The sequence below is a fragment of the Indicator indicator genome, chromosome 8, assembly GCF_027791375.1.
Source record: "Indicator indicator isolate 239-I01 chromosome 8, UM_Iind_1.1, whole genome shotgun sequence".
NCBI lineage: Eukaryota > Metazoa > Chordata > Aves > Piciformes > Indicatoridae > Indicator > Indicator indicator.
This window is the reverse complement of record NC_072017.1, coordinates 32,474,104-32,488,851: the sequence shown is the minus strand read 5'-3', so window position 1 is coordinate 32,488,851 and position 14,748 is coordinate 32,474,104.

Sequence of the window (14,748 nt, the reverse complement as noted above, 5' to 3'; positions counted from 1 at the left end):
GTGGGCCCCTCAGTTCAAGAAAGACCTCAGAGAACTGATTGAAAGAGTCCAGCACAGAGTCACAAAAATGATGAAGGGAGTGGAACATCTTCCTTATGAGGAGAGCCTGAGGGAGCTGGAGGTCTTTAGCTTGGAGAGGTGGAGCCCAAGGGGTGACCTCATTCATGTTGATAAAGATGTGCAGAGTGAGTGCCAAGAGGATGGAGCCAGGCTCTGCTGGGTGATGCCCAATGACAGGACAAGGGGCAATGGTGGAAGTTGAGACATAGGAAGTTCCATAGAAACATGAGGAAAATTTTTTTCCCTTTGAGGGTGACAGAACGGTGGACCAGGCTGCCCAGGGGGGCTTGTGGAGTCTCCCTCTCTTGAGATACTCAAAACCCACCTGGATGTGTTCCTGTATGATCTGCTCTAGGTGATCCTGCTCTGGCAGGGGGGTTGCACTAGATGATCTTTCTAGGTCCCTTCTACCCCTTAACATTCTGTGATTCTTTGATTTCCTTCACCATTAATACTCCCTCTATGTAGCATCCTTTTCCTGCACTGAAGCACTTCAGTCAAGTTTTTACATCTTTCTCACTGTTACCTACATGATTCCTCTCTTCCTTTTTATAAACACCATGACTGAAATATGGTGTCTAGGTAATCATCTCTAATGCAAACTTCATGATGTCCAGACAAAAAGTGCTCACTTTTAACTTACATTCTTTATGCACATGCAAAAAGCTGCTTGACATTTTAGATCAGCAGTAGAGTTGCAAGGTGTTCCAAATGCAGAGAGGTGAACTGGCAGAGTATAATATACAGCAGTGGCATAAACACTTTCCATATAGATAAAGTCATTAAAGAGAAAAACTGAGGGCAATACTGCTTGTTTTTATTATGCTGACTCCTTAATCTAAGTTAAGAAACGAGAACACATTGCAGTTTATAAAGGAATTGTCTCCTAAGCAAGGAGATAAAAATAACAGACATTCTTCAAACTTTCTTCTAACATCTGTATGCCACAACAGAAACAATTTGGGACTGTAAGGGATTCTGAAATTAAATTAAGAAGAAAATGGGCACAGTGAAAACTAAATTGACTACTCTAATGGGCATGCATAATTTTTCAGATCAAAAACTGGAAACAGTTATAGCTAGATCTTTGGTTGTAGCAAATTATTTATGGTGTCCATGCCCTGTGAGTTGTATTATCTAATAGTATAAATACCTTGCTTTTTATGTTCATTGAAAAGCAGCCCTTCTGTATCTAGTACTAGTCTTGAATTTTCTTGTTAACTAAAAGAGACAATGTGAAAGCAAATGATTTGGAAAGCACAGGGAGAAAAAAAAAACACAACACTCTATGATTGCTTAGGCTTATAATGACTTACTCTCCCCCCAAAAGATACTGGTGTGACCTAAATCTGCATTTAGAATGTATGCCACCTAGTGGGAGAAAAATTTGATCAAAATGTTAAAATATGATCCTCCTAAACATTTAGCCTGTCACAGTGTGAGCTGCAGGAAAATTAGAACTTGCATTTGGTGTTGAAGCACAATGTTTACATACCACGGCCTTCAAAGGAAAGGATTTCTGATTGTCCATTGTCTCCTCACTGCTAAACAAGAATAAAAGTTAGTTAAGACTGATGTATGAAAAGCTACTGTTTGATATCACTGTGCATTATGACTACACTGGAAAGTCAACTGGCTGTAGATAGAGGCTTTGCTACCTCAGGTAAGCTCTAAATCTAGTGCTGCAGCTCAATACAAACTAAGTTCCTTTTCTTCAATTTAAACTTTGGGAGAAATTAACAAAGTGCAACAATTTGGCTGAGCTGCAGCCACTATAAAAGGAACGGCTCATCTCTCCCTAAGAGGAGAGTCTAGCATGTATGTGAGGACAAAGAGAAATGCACATCTGCTCTGAGACATTTCGTGCTCTTCAGTGTGTCAGAGAAAAGCAGGAGAAAAGAGGGTTCTTGCTCTAAGGTTTGTCAGCAGACTGAAGGGAAGTCAACATGTCTGCTCAACCTGACAATGGGTGGGTAAAAGACAAAGCATTTGTATTTCACTCTATGAATATCACAAAACAGATCTATGAAATTCACTTAGAAAACACGTCAAAGATCAGGACAAAGGAAGACAAGAAACTCTTGAGAGTTACTACTCACAGCTACTTCCAGCCTAGCAAGTCTCCTGAACAGAAAATGTCAGCAAGGCTAAGGGCATATCAAGTATCTTTGCCCTATTCTCTGCTTTTTACAGTAACTACTGGAAAAGGGAGCAGATGGACCACTGATATGGCTTAGCTCAGAATTTCTTGGTTTATGTTAGAACAAAATAACTTTCGTACCTAAGCCCTACTTATTCAAGAGTAATCCAGAAATACAACACTTCTGCTCAGCAGAGATTAAAGGCATAGTGGTCTAATAGATGTAGTAAACATGCTGGAGTATTATTTAAAATCAGTGATAGAAGGCAATGTGCTGTAATTTAATCACCTGATCTTCAAAAAAAAATAAAATTCTGGAAATGCAGGAAGAGCCACTACATAATCTTAGCTTGACGTCTAATCACCTTCTATCATTAGTGCAGGTATGGCAAGTAGCACACGAGAGCATGAGAAGAAGAGCTGGCAGACGGCTCAGCTCCTAATGCTTCACAGCACTCCCATATTGGCTGCCACCTGCTCACTCACTCTCAGGTCTTCTCTCCTCATGAGAGGGCCACTGAGCAGTACCCTCTGTGAGGAAACAAGATGGGACACTAGGAAGAAGTTCTTTACTGTGAGAGCAGTGAAACACTGCCACAGGTTTGCCCAGAGAGGTGGTGAGAGACTTGGGTCTTGAGAAGAGAAGACTGAGAGGGGATCTGATCAATGTCTATCAATATCTGAGGGGTGGGTGTCAAGTGGAGGGGGCCAGGCTCTTTTGGGTGGTGCACAGGAATAAGACAAGGAACAACAGGTACAAGCTCCAACACAAAGGATTTCACCTCAACAGGAGGGGAACTTTCTTTACAGTGAGGGTGACAGAGCCATGGAGCAGGCTGCCCAGAGAGGTTGTGGAGTCTCCTTCTCTGGACACATTCAAAACCCACCTGGATGCATTCCTGTGCAGACTCCCCTGGGTGATCCTGTTCTGGCAGAGGTTGGACCTGATGATCTCTGGAGGTCCCTTCCAACTTCTGATGTACTGTGAGACTGTGATACACAAGGGCAGGCTCGATGAGCTTCTTGAGTAGCCTGATCTATCTGGGGATGTCCCAGCTTACTGCAGGGCTAGATGACAAGCACATTCTCTGATTCTATGATTTCCAAGTCAATACTATTTCCTAAGGCATCAACTCACACAGAGTTAAAGGCAGAAGGCAGCTCAGCAGGACTCCTCTAAACGCCTATCCATGCCTACACAGCAGCAAGATCCATAGACATCTCTGTTAAGGCAGCAGAGGCTGTGGAAGGCGGAAAGGGGCACAGCCCCACACACAAGCAGAGACCCCCTCAGCACGCAGCACTCTCCAGGGAGCACACAGCGCTCTCCAGTGTGCACGCAGCACTCTCCAGGGAGCACACAGCACTCTCCAGGGAGCACACAGCACTCTCCAGTGTGCACACAGCACTCTCCAGGGAGCACACAGCACTCTCCAGTGTGCACACAGCACTCTCCAGTGTGCACATAGCACTCTCCAGTGAGCATACAGCACTCTCCAGGGAGCACACAGCACTCTCCAGTGTGCACATAGCACTCTCCAGTGTGCACATAGCACTCTCCAGTGAGCATACAGCACTCTCCAGGGAGCACACAGCACTCTCCAGTGTGCACACAGCACTCTCCAGTGTGCACATAGCACTCTCCAGTGAGCATACAGCACTCTCCAGGGAGCACACAGCACTCTCCAGTGTGCACACAGCACTCTCCAGTGTGCACACAGCACTCTCCAGGGAGCACACAGCACTCTCCAGTGTGCACACAGCACTCTCCAGTGTGCACGCAGCACTCTCCAGGGAGCACACAGCGCTCTCCTGTGTGCACACAGCACTCTCCAGGGAGCACACAGCACTCTCCAGTGAGCACACAGCACTCTCCAGTGTGCACACAGCACTCCAGTGGCACAGCACTCTCCAGGGAGCACACAGCGCTCTCCTGTGTGCACACAGCACTCTCCAGGGAGCACACAGCACTCTCCAGTGTGCACATAGCACTCTCCAGTGTGCACACAGCACTCTCCAGGGAGCACACAGCACTCTCCAGTGTGCACACAGCACTCTCCAGTGTGCACACAGCACTCTCCAGGGAGCACACAGCACTCTCCTGTGTGCACACAGCACTCTCCAGGGAGCACACAGCACTCTCCTGTGTGCACAGAGCAAAGACCATAGGCACAGCCTCCCTTTGTAACTGTGCCTCCACACTACCAGCCTCTCGCTGCCTTTCCCCCTGCCTCCAGCCCAGCTCAACTTCAAAAGCATGTTGGTTTGGGCTTTGCTTAGAAACAGTTACTTGCATGTAGGAGAACGTGCCTTGAGGAAAAGGAGACAGGTGAAGATTTTATTCTTCCCCTGCACACAGGGTGCTCAGCCAGCTCACAGCCAGTCTGCCCTGGAGCACCAGAGGTTTCATTCTGCCAGATGCCCCTTTTCTGGTAGCTGTCCCCAGGCTGGCTGGTGAGTCTCCACAGACTGCCCACAGCTGGGGCTCAGGGATGCCCTGGGCAGGGCCCCGCTGGTGCCACGCCGCTGCCTGCCCTGGCTGCCCCGACTGTCTCCTCTGGCCCATCCTGTCACCACACCCTGTGGCCTCAGTACACAGCTGGCTTCCTGCCTCGGGTGGGTAGCTGGCCCAGTGGCGAGGCACAGGCTTCAGCACAGCGAGGATTCATCTTTCATCTCCTCTCCAAGACACCAAGCCTGGATTACAGAGGCACAGGTATCACAGCAGGAGCTGGAGAGGAGGACTCCGTTTCACTGGATTTATGTCTCACCGGAGGCTGGGTGCTGAAGCCATAGGGCACTTGTGAGGAGGCAGCACATTTTTGTTCCCTTCTGTGTGCTTGGCAGCATTGAGCAGAGTTCCTTGGAAGTAAGGTGAAGCTCCACAGATGTTACTCAGGTTTTTGTCTCTTTTGTTCCTCAAGTAGAAGGGTGCATTAAAAGAATCTCTGTCCCTTTTAATTGAAGTCAAGGCTATTGGTGCTACGAGTTGTCTTACTCTTCTCCCAAGAGAAAACTTCAAAACTACTTGTAGCTGGGCTTTGAGTGCAAGAGAGGATGGCAAAGAGAAGGGACAAGGCCTTACGCTACTCAAGATTAACTTCCACTTTCAACAAAACCTCTTCATGCAATCATATCTGAAATATCTTTGTGGCTGACAACACACATCTCACTTCTCTGTGTTGTTCCAGTTTATTCTCCCTGCAGCTTCAAATATTCTTTGTGTAAGATGTCAGGAGAGAGTGAGAGATGATGCATTTTTTTATTCTTTCTTGTTCTTTTTTTTTTTTTTTACGGTAACTGTCTGAAGAATAGCAATCAGCTCATAGGTCATTTCAATCCAATCAATCCATTGCACTCTCCAAAATTTGGTAACAATCTCTTTTTTTCAGGTCAGTGCTTGGGCCTCAGAGATAAGAGTTGGTAAACTGACTGTTCCCATTAATTTGGGGCAACTCAAGAAAAGTGAATGGACGTGTTCACTCAGGACTGGTGCAGGAAGCAGCAGACATCCACACCTCTTGCCAGCTCGTCTTGAGAAGAAAACAGACTCTCAGAAGCAAAGCTCAAAGGCAGGTAAGAATTATTTGTGTGGTCTGATTTTTGTTAGTCCTGATCATTTGTCTGATTTTTGTTAGTCCTGGTCATTTGTCAGATTATGAGTTGAAACTGAAGCTGCTGATCCAGTTGGTAAAACAGAAATTTTGGCACTGTGTTTTAGACCATGACATTCTGAAATCTGATGTGTAGAGCTGGAAAAAACGAAAGTGCAGAGGAAAGAAGGAAAACACCTGTAACAGCAGAAGGAAGCATCAATGTGCTGACCTTGCTAGAGTGTTTTAGAGGAGGCACTGACCTCTTCTGCAAATACTTTTGGAGGACACATTGTGTTTTACAAAAGAATGTTTGTGATAAGCAAGAGGCTTTCTGACATTGTGCTTTCAGCTAGTAAGCCAGTCTAATGAGTGGTTGGGGCCAAACAGGTGCACCTCTTCCTGTTTCTCTCACACATGGTCCCATGTCATCCTCTGGGCTTGCTCAAAGGGTTGTCTGACCCCTACAACAAGCTGGTTGTGGGAACCTAATGAGTAGAAGACTATTAATTTTCTGTGGGTTTCCAGTTTGGTTCTCTAAGCTGGTTATTACTCAGTGAAACAAATGCTGAAGGAAAGGAGGATGTGGGGAGTAGGACTTTACATGTATACAACAGGTTGTTTGTCTTGGCTTTAAAATGAAACCTTCACACCACAGTAGGAAAAAAAAATCATACCAAGAACCAGAGATGTATCTTGTACAAACTGGTAAAAACTGATAGAAATTAATTTTTTTTCCCATCTATAGTTGTTATCCACATGTTTGAAATGCATTGCAACTCTAGTTAATCTACTTCCAAGGGAGTATATAGGAAAGAAAACAGGGGAAAAGCATCACTAAAACTATTGTACCAAAGAATGCAAAGTCAGTTTAGATCAGCTTATCTATGTGAACAAAATCAGTTATAGGTGTGCATGAGCTCCTTGTGGGCTGGGAACTAGCCAAAAATGATGCTGTCATCTTGCTAAACTACTGCTGTTTGGTAGCTCCTTCCATTCTTCTCCAGCCCTCAAGATTTTTCATGTAACTTAAGTTTCAGCCATACAAAAGTTTCAGAATTTCGTAAGACTGCTTTGCTAAGTCTTTCCTTGAAGTCACTGAAGTGCATTTGAAATGTATTTGCTTTATCCACTCTTCTATGATCTGTTGCTCATCCATCTCCTTTTGTTAAGCATTGGTTTCTGAAGAGGTAAAGTGATACCAGTATATCTGGTCACAGTATACAAGCAAGATAAAAATCTCGACAGTGGCTATTTTGGATCTGTGGTGTTTTGTGACAATAAATACAAAAGTATATGAGGGAAGTTTGATCTGAGTCAGCTGAAATTTTAAGAAAAATCATGGCCCACAGAGTGGGTCATGGAAATGAACAACTAACCTGTTTGCAGCCCTTCTGATGTTTTAAGAATATATTTCTTTTCATTTCCTGGGTACATTGTTTTCAAATCTAGAGATAAGCCAAAGATGTAAAGTTGATACAGAATATGTATCTGCATTAAATTCTCAAAATGTTTGTAGACAGTTAAAACGTTACCCTTTTCCTCCTGAAGATTTCAATAGTGTCCCAAAGAGGACAATAGGCTGTATTGCACAGAACAGAGTGTTTTGTAGTTGCCAACACATTGGTTTTATAGAATCATAGAATTGTTTCTGTTGGAAAAGACCTCTAAGATCATTGAGTCCAACTGGATTTATTTAGTCTGGAGAAGAGGAGGCTGAGGGGAGACCTCATTGGTCTCTATAACTAACTGAAAGGAGGTTGTACTGAGGTGGGGCTCTGTCTGTTCTCTCTAGTATCAGGTGATAGGACAAGAGTAAATGGCCTGAAACTGTGCCAGGGAAGATTTAGATTGCATATTAGGGAAAGTTTCTTTATGGAAAGACTGGTCAGGCATCAGAGTAAGTTGCCTAAGGGGGTGGTGGACTCACCATCTGTGGAACTGTTAAAAAATTGTATGGACATGGCACTTTGGCTCATGGTTTGATGGCCATGGTGGTGTTGAGAGTTGGACTTGATGATATTGGAGGTCTTTTCTGACCATTTATTTCTCTTTATTAGCCTCATCCTTAAGAAAAAAACATTGATTATTGTCTTATTCCACAATGACTACATCAAAAATCAGAAGCGTGGGACCTATTTAGAATATTTAATGTTGTTAAAGAAATTTCATGAGGAAACTTCATTTCTGCTTTATTACACCACACAGTTTCAAAGCTTCATAGAGGGGAATTTGCATCAATGGTGCCACGAAGACACTAAGTCCCCTCAGCTCCCCATAAATTCAATAAAAGCAGTAAAGGCTTTTACTGAACACCTTAAAGGCTTGTGGCCTTAGGTGCTGCTGTTATTTGCATCTGGAGAACAATGTAGGTGCATACATGCAGATGTAAAATTGGAGGTCCTGTGTATCTTTTAAGAGTGTTCCCATTCAAGTGTGCAGTTTTTCTCTCATGCACTGCCCTTCACCAGCAGTGGTGAGTGTGTTATGGTGCTGTTCATGCAGCCTTGCTAGATCAATGATACTTGTCATGTGTACTGTTTCCTGGGCTGCTTCTTAAAGCCAGTTTTTGATGGTATTACTTGAAAACACACATTTAGCTTTTGGGTTCCTCTTATTGATTTTCATTTTTCTAAATGTAATGCTTGTTTCACCCTAATATGTGAGTGTTCCTTTAAAGTGGATCTATAATGAGGTAGTTTGGACTGTGTGTCTGATTCTCTGCACATTATTAGTAGTGGAATCCCAAGGGCAGTTTGTGCACTGAACTGCGATAATGAGGTTGATGGTTCATAAAAGGGCTGATGTGACAAATTACTGACCTGTTTTGGAGATTAAGTAACTGTACCTTTACCAAGGTCTGCATAGCAGCTTTTTATTCAGCATAATTCTTGTAGTTGTTCATATGGTAGCTGCCCTGCTGAGAGTTCCACGTGCCAAGCTGATCAAGCGAAGGGTGGCGACAGGTAACTACTGGTGTGAGCAGCTGTGCTTTGGGATCCGCACTGTATTAAGTTTTATTCAGCTTCTTGCAATACTTGAGAGCTTTAGAAGCTCTTCCAGTACCCTACATCTGCAGATCTTATTGGGAAAGGTTTGAAAGAAGTGTGTTAAAACCCTCACTTCCTCACAGTACAGATGATGTCTGTTCACTCCACTGAAATACCTGTGACGTCTCACAACAACCCCATGGCAAGCTACAGACTTGGGGATGTGTGGTTGGAAAGCTGTGACTCTGAGAGGGACCTGAGGGTTCTGGTTTACAGTTGATTAAATATGTGCCAACAGTGTGCACAGGTGGCCAAGAAAGCCATCCTGGCTTGGATTAAAAACACTGTGGCCAGCAGGGACAGGGAGGTGATTACCCCCCTGTGCTCAGCACTGGTGAGGCCACACCTCAAGTATTGTGTTCAGTTCTGAGCCTCTCACTACAAGGGGGACATTGAGGCTCTGGAGCATGTTCTGAGAAGGGCTACAGGGTGGAGAAGTGCCTGGAGCACACAGGTTGCAAGGAGCATCTTGAGGGAGCTGGGGGTGTTCAGGCTGGAGAAGAAGAGGCTGAGGGGAGACCTCACTGCTCTCTATAGCTGCCTAAAGGGAGGGTGGAGTGAGGAGGGGACAGCCTCTTCTCCTTGGTAGAAAGTGACAGGAGCAGAGGAAACAGTTTCAAGTGCCAGGAGAGGTTCAGGCTGGATGCTAGGAAATATTTCTTCCCAGCGAGGGTTCTCAGACATTGGAATGGCCTGCCCAGTGCAGTGCTGGAGTCACCATCCCTGGAGGTGTTTAAGCAGCATGTGGAGCTAGTGTTCAGGAGCATGGTTTAGTGTTGACCCTTCAGTGCTGGGTCAAAGTTAGGACTGGATGAGCTTAAGGTCTCTTCCAAATAGATGTATTTTGTGATTCAGTAAAGCTGCAACAGTATCAGTTGGTTGTCTACTTATTATCAAGCCTTCCCAGAAGTACTGACTTTCAAGAGACATAACTGTTTCTCAGAGTAAGTGGGGCATATGTTCTTTCTCTGATATTTCTTTCAGTGGTTATACAATGCATTTCCCGATTCTACTTAATACCCAAACTATTTCAGACTGCTAGTAAAAATGAATTGATGTTAGGAACAAGTTCTGCCCCATGAGGGTGGTGGAACACTGGAACAAGTTGCCCAGGGAGGTGGTTGGGGTCCCATCCCTGGAGGTATTCAAGGTGAGGCTGGACATGGCTCTGGGCAACCTGATCTAGATGAGGATGCCCCTGCTGACTGCAGAGGGGGTTGGACTGGATGACCTTTGGAAGTCCTTTCCAACCCAGACCATTCTGTAATTCTGTCTTTGCAGTCTGTAGGGCATCTTCATAGGTGGTTTTAATATTGGTCCATCAACTGGTTTGTCAATGTAGCCAACAGAAACAGCATCCAGTCCTGATCTTATTTCACTGCTAGATTTGCTGATCTTTTGAAAACATTTCATTTCTTTATGCCAGATTTTGAATGGGTGTGCTTGTATGGGTGAAGAATGTCTCTCAGATGTACAGTGTGCATTTCCATGTGTTCCAAAATAATATATGGTTCTCAGCAGGAAACACAAAAGCTGTTGTAGTGCACTTAAAAGTGTGGTGATAATGCTTAATTTGTCATTTTTTTTATGGAATAGTCAGCAAATTGAGCTTCATTGTCCTACTGATGTGGCCAGCAGAGGGTCTGCATTGATAGTCTTTGCTCATTAACACTGACACTCTTGGTTGTGCTAGCTTTCATCTTTCCCCATAGCTGTTGTTTTGTGGTTTTGGCTACAAGGACTCTCAAGCATTTAAATGAGCACAGCTTGCTGTTGTCTCCTTGCTGCAGTGGGATTTGTCATTTCTGTCCCTCTTGCTGTCTCACATGCATACATTTCCTCAGGAAAAAAACAGTTCTGTGAAGTATCTTGTGTAATTGCCTGTGCTTTTGTGATGCATATAATGCTGTGTAGCATTGTTTTGGAAAGGCTGAAGTGATGATCAAAAGTCCAATGCGTGTTGTGTCTCTGCTTCATGTTTTATCAACACAGTTGGCAGGTGGTGGTCACACTCCTTCTGCAATGATGAACACCACTCTCTAAACAAGAGGAGGGCTTTTGCAGACCTTATCTTCTATCAGGTGCCAAGAAATAACTGAGGCTTTTCACACAAGCAGTGGTGTTTTGTAGGACAGGAATATCAGCGCCAGTCCGATGGTATGACAGAAAAGTACAGGGCAGATGTTGCAGCAATAATAAAATTTGAACTGAAAATGCAGCATACAAAGAAATGTTTCTCACCTTCTCTGCATACTTTAGAATTTAATTTAAATTTAAATGCCTCTAGTACTTAAATTAGTTCTTTTAATTTTTTTTTTAATTGAAATGCAACTTAAATTATTTTGGAAGCACAGGACTCTGAATACAGTGCACTGTAGGCCTCTGTGATGACAAGAGTAGGCTCTCTTGAATTGGAAGTCAAGGTCCGTTGCTGAAAAACCGAGCTTGACAATGTCATACACTTTACATATGAATGAATGATTCCTGCGTGCCCAGAAAAGAAGCCTCATGCTGTAAAACATGATTCTGCTCTGCCCTACTGAGACCTCACCTGGAATATTGCATCCAGTTCTGGGCTTCCCACTTCCAGAGGGACAGGGATCTACTTGAGAGAGTCCAAGGGAGGGCTACAAGGACGATGAAGGGACTGGAGCCCTGCCTTATATGGAAAGCCTGAGAGACCTGGGGCTAAATAGTCTGGAGAAGAGAAGACTGAGAGGGGATTTAATAAATACTTATAAATATCTGAGGGCTGGGAGTCAGGAAGAAAGGGACAGGCTCTGCTCACTTGTGCCCTGGGATGAGGAGGAACTTCTTTACTGTGAGGGTCTCAGAGCGCTGGAACAGGCTGCCCAGAGAGGTTGTGGAGTCTCCTTCTCTGGAGACTTTCCAGACCTGTTTGAGTGCATTCCTGTGTGACCTGTGCTAGATTGTATGGTCCTGCTCTGGCAGGGGGGGTTGGACTCAAAGATCTCCAGAGGTCCTTTCCAAGCCCTAAAATCCTGTGATCCTTAAATATCAGCAGTATGAAAGCTGGCTTTTGGTTTATTAGTTGTTTCCAATTTTGATAGCCATCCTCAACATCCCAACACCATTCTTTTTTATTTGTGTTTTTATCAGCTCTCAATTCATGCTCATAACAACAGAAAACTCTTCAAAGTACATTTTGCCTCCAGATGAATATTGCCCATTGGTGAGAAATGCTTGTGAACCCTGGCTTAATGTTGTTTGGTTTTAATAAACAAATAATCAAGGTTTAGTTACTTATTTTATAGGTCTGAAATGATAGTATAAACTCTTCCTTCCAAAATGATTGTTTTGGAACTGTGCTTCCATTCAAGATTTAAAGGAGCTGATATCACTGTGTCTCCAGACTACTCTGTATTCTGTTTGTAAGTTTACCAACACAAAGCTATCTCTATCAAGAGCCCTGCTTGGACCAGAACCATTGTACTCCACAACTTGCATTGATGAATATTGCAATCTCTGACAAGGAGATGCAGAGATCCTCTTTTGTTCGCCAGGTGTGTCCTGGGACAGAGCAGCATGAGCTTTTATGGAGAGGTTTAATGGACCTGCATTACAAACAAAATGTTTACCCATCTTTAGGAGTAAATAAATCACAATTAAAACAACCCTGGAATTCACTGATGTGTTGAGCAGAAGCATGTGTGCTGATAATGTCATAGCTGAGTTAAGGGAGCAGCAAAAAGAACCTGTCAATCAAAAAGCCAAAAAAAATATTACTTTGATGAAACCTAATATGCCATATACAGGTTGTCTTAACAAGTGTGGCTCCTATTTCAATGGGAATAATTATGCCAAGAGTGGTGAATGGCATTTTGTGATTCTCTGTCAGCACAGAAATACTGGGTATCTGCCACTCAGGGATTCTGCTAGTGCCACTTAAACATTCTAACTGATATGATAGAAGCATTTTTGTTATGACATACAATTTCTTCTGATGATAGAAGTTGTAATAAGCAAGGGAACTCTTGAATGGCTTAGCCTTCCACTGACATGTCTCCAAGCTGGTCATCAGATGGCACACCCTTTTCTTGAAATAAATTTCATTTTCAGAGGGAATGAAAGTTCACTTAGGACCATTGTAAGAGCAGAGCCTTGTTTGGAATTCTTGTCCAGATTAAGGCAAACTTCACAGTATTTCCTAAAATCATAGAACAGGTTATGTTGGAAGTAATCTTTAAAGGTCATCTAGTTCAAGTCCCCTGCAGTGAGCCAAGCCATCATTAACTAGATCAGCTTGCTGTGGGCCTGGGTCCAACCTGCCCTTGAATGTTTCCAGGCATGAGGCATCTATCACTTCCCTAGTCAAACTGTAAAAGTGTTTTCCCACCCACATAGTGAAAAATTCCTTCCTTATATCTAGTTAAAATCTTTCTTTTAATATAAAGCTATCACCCCTTGTCCAATTGCTACAAGTCCTACTAAAAAATCTGTCTCAACCTTTCATACAAGCATCCTTTAAGTACTGAAAGGCTACAATAAGGTCTTGCCAGAGCCTTCTCTTCCCCAGGCTGAACAACCCTGACTTTCAGCCTTTCCTCACAGGACAGGTGTTCCATCCCTCTGATCATTTTTGTGGGCCTTCTCTGGACCCACTTGCCTGTGCTGAGAGCTGCAGAGCTGAATGCAGGCTGGGGTCTCACCAGAGTGGAGCAGCATACCAGAATCACCTTCCTTGACCAGCTGGCCACACTTCTTCTGATGCAGCCCGGGATATGGTTGGGTTTCTGGGTGGTAAGTGCACGCTGTCAGCTCACATCCACTTTTCATCCACTAGTACCCTCAAGTTCTTCTCCACAGGGCTGCTCTCAATCCTTTCATCCTTCAGTTTATATTGATACTAGGGACTGCCACAACCTAGATGCAGAACTTTGCACATGGCCTTGTGGGGCCTCACAGAGGTGCATTTCTCAAGTCTGTCCAGGTTCCTCTGCTTGACATCCCATCCCTCAGGCATGCCAACTGCACCACTCAGCTAGGTGATGTCTGCAAATTTGCTGAGGATGCCCTCAGTCCTACTGTCTGTGCCACTAAGGAAGATATTTCTGAGTATGTATCAGCTTGGCATAATCCTCTCATATTTTTTCCCAATAAATTCCTTTACCTAGTCAAATTGATAGAGGACTGCAGCTATTCATAACATCATTATCATGTGATACTCTTGATCATGTCTTAAAGCTCAGCAGAATGTATTGCTGTTGTCATGACAAGAAGATGGTGCCTTTGTAGTCCTTCAAAGTCCTTAATTGTTCCAGTTGATATGATTTCATTTGTATAGTGTGTTTTTCCATACACAAGCCAACATAGCTCCTGCAAAATAAAAATCAAAGGGGGCTCAGTATAATAGATACATTTTTCTCCTTACAGGATCCAAAAAGAATTCTCAAATAAATCACAGGATCACAGGCTGGGAAGGGGCCTCTGGAGATCATTGAGTCCAACTCCCCTACCAGAGCAGGACCATAGAATCTAGCATGGGTCACACATCCAGATAGTCTTGAAAGTCTCCAGAGAAGGAGACTCCACAACCTCTCTGGGCAGCCTGTTCCAGTGCTCTGGGACCCTTACAGTAGAGAAGTTCCTCCTCATGTTGAGGTGGAACTTCCTGTGCTGTAGTTTATATCCAGTGCCCCTTGTCCTATCCCAGGGTGCCACTGAGCAGAGCCTGTCCCCTCCCTCTTGACAAATGACCAAATTCTCAGGTTCACAGTCTGCTGATCACTTGCAAAGATACTCAAAGTATAAGTTACAGGTCTCTCTGACTGGACTCAGAAAAATGTTTTGAATTAAAGTGGCAGCAAAAGACTGTAGCATGTGCAGCCTGATCTGTGGTGGAACCTCTGTGAGAAAATTTCTGATCTGTATGCTTGTAAGTTAC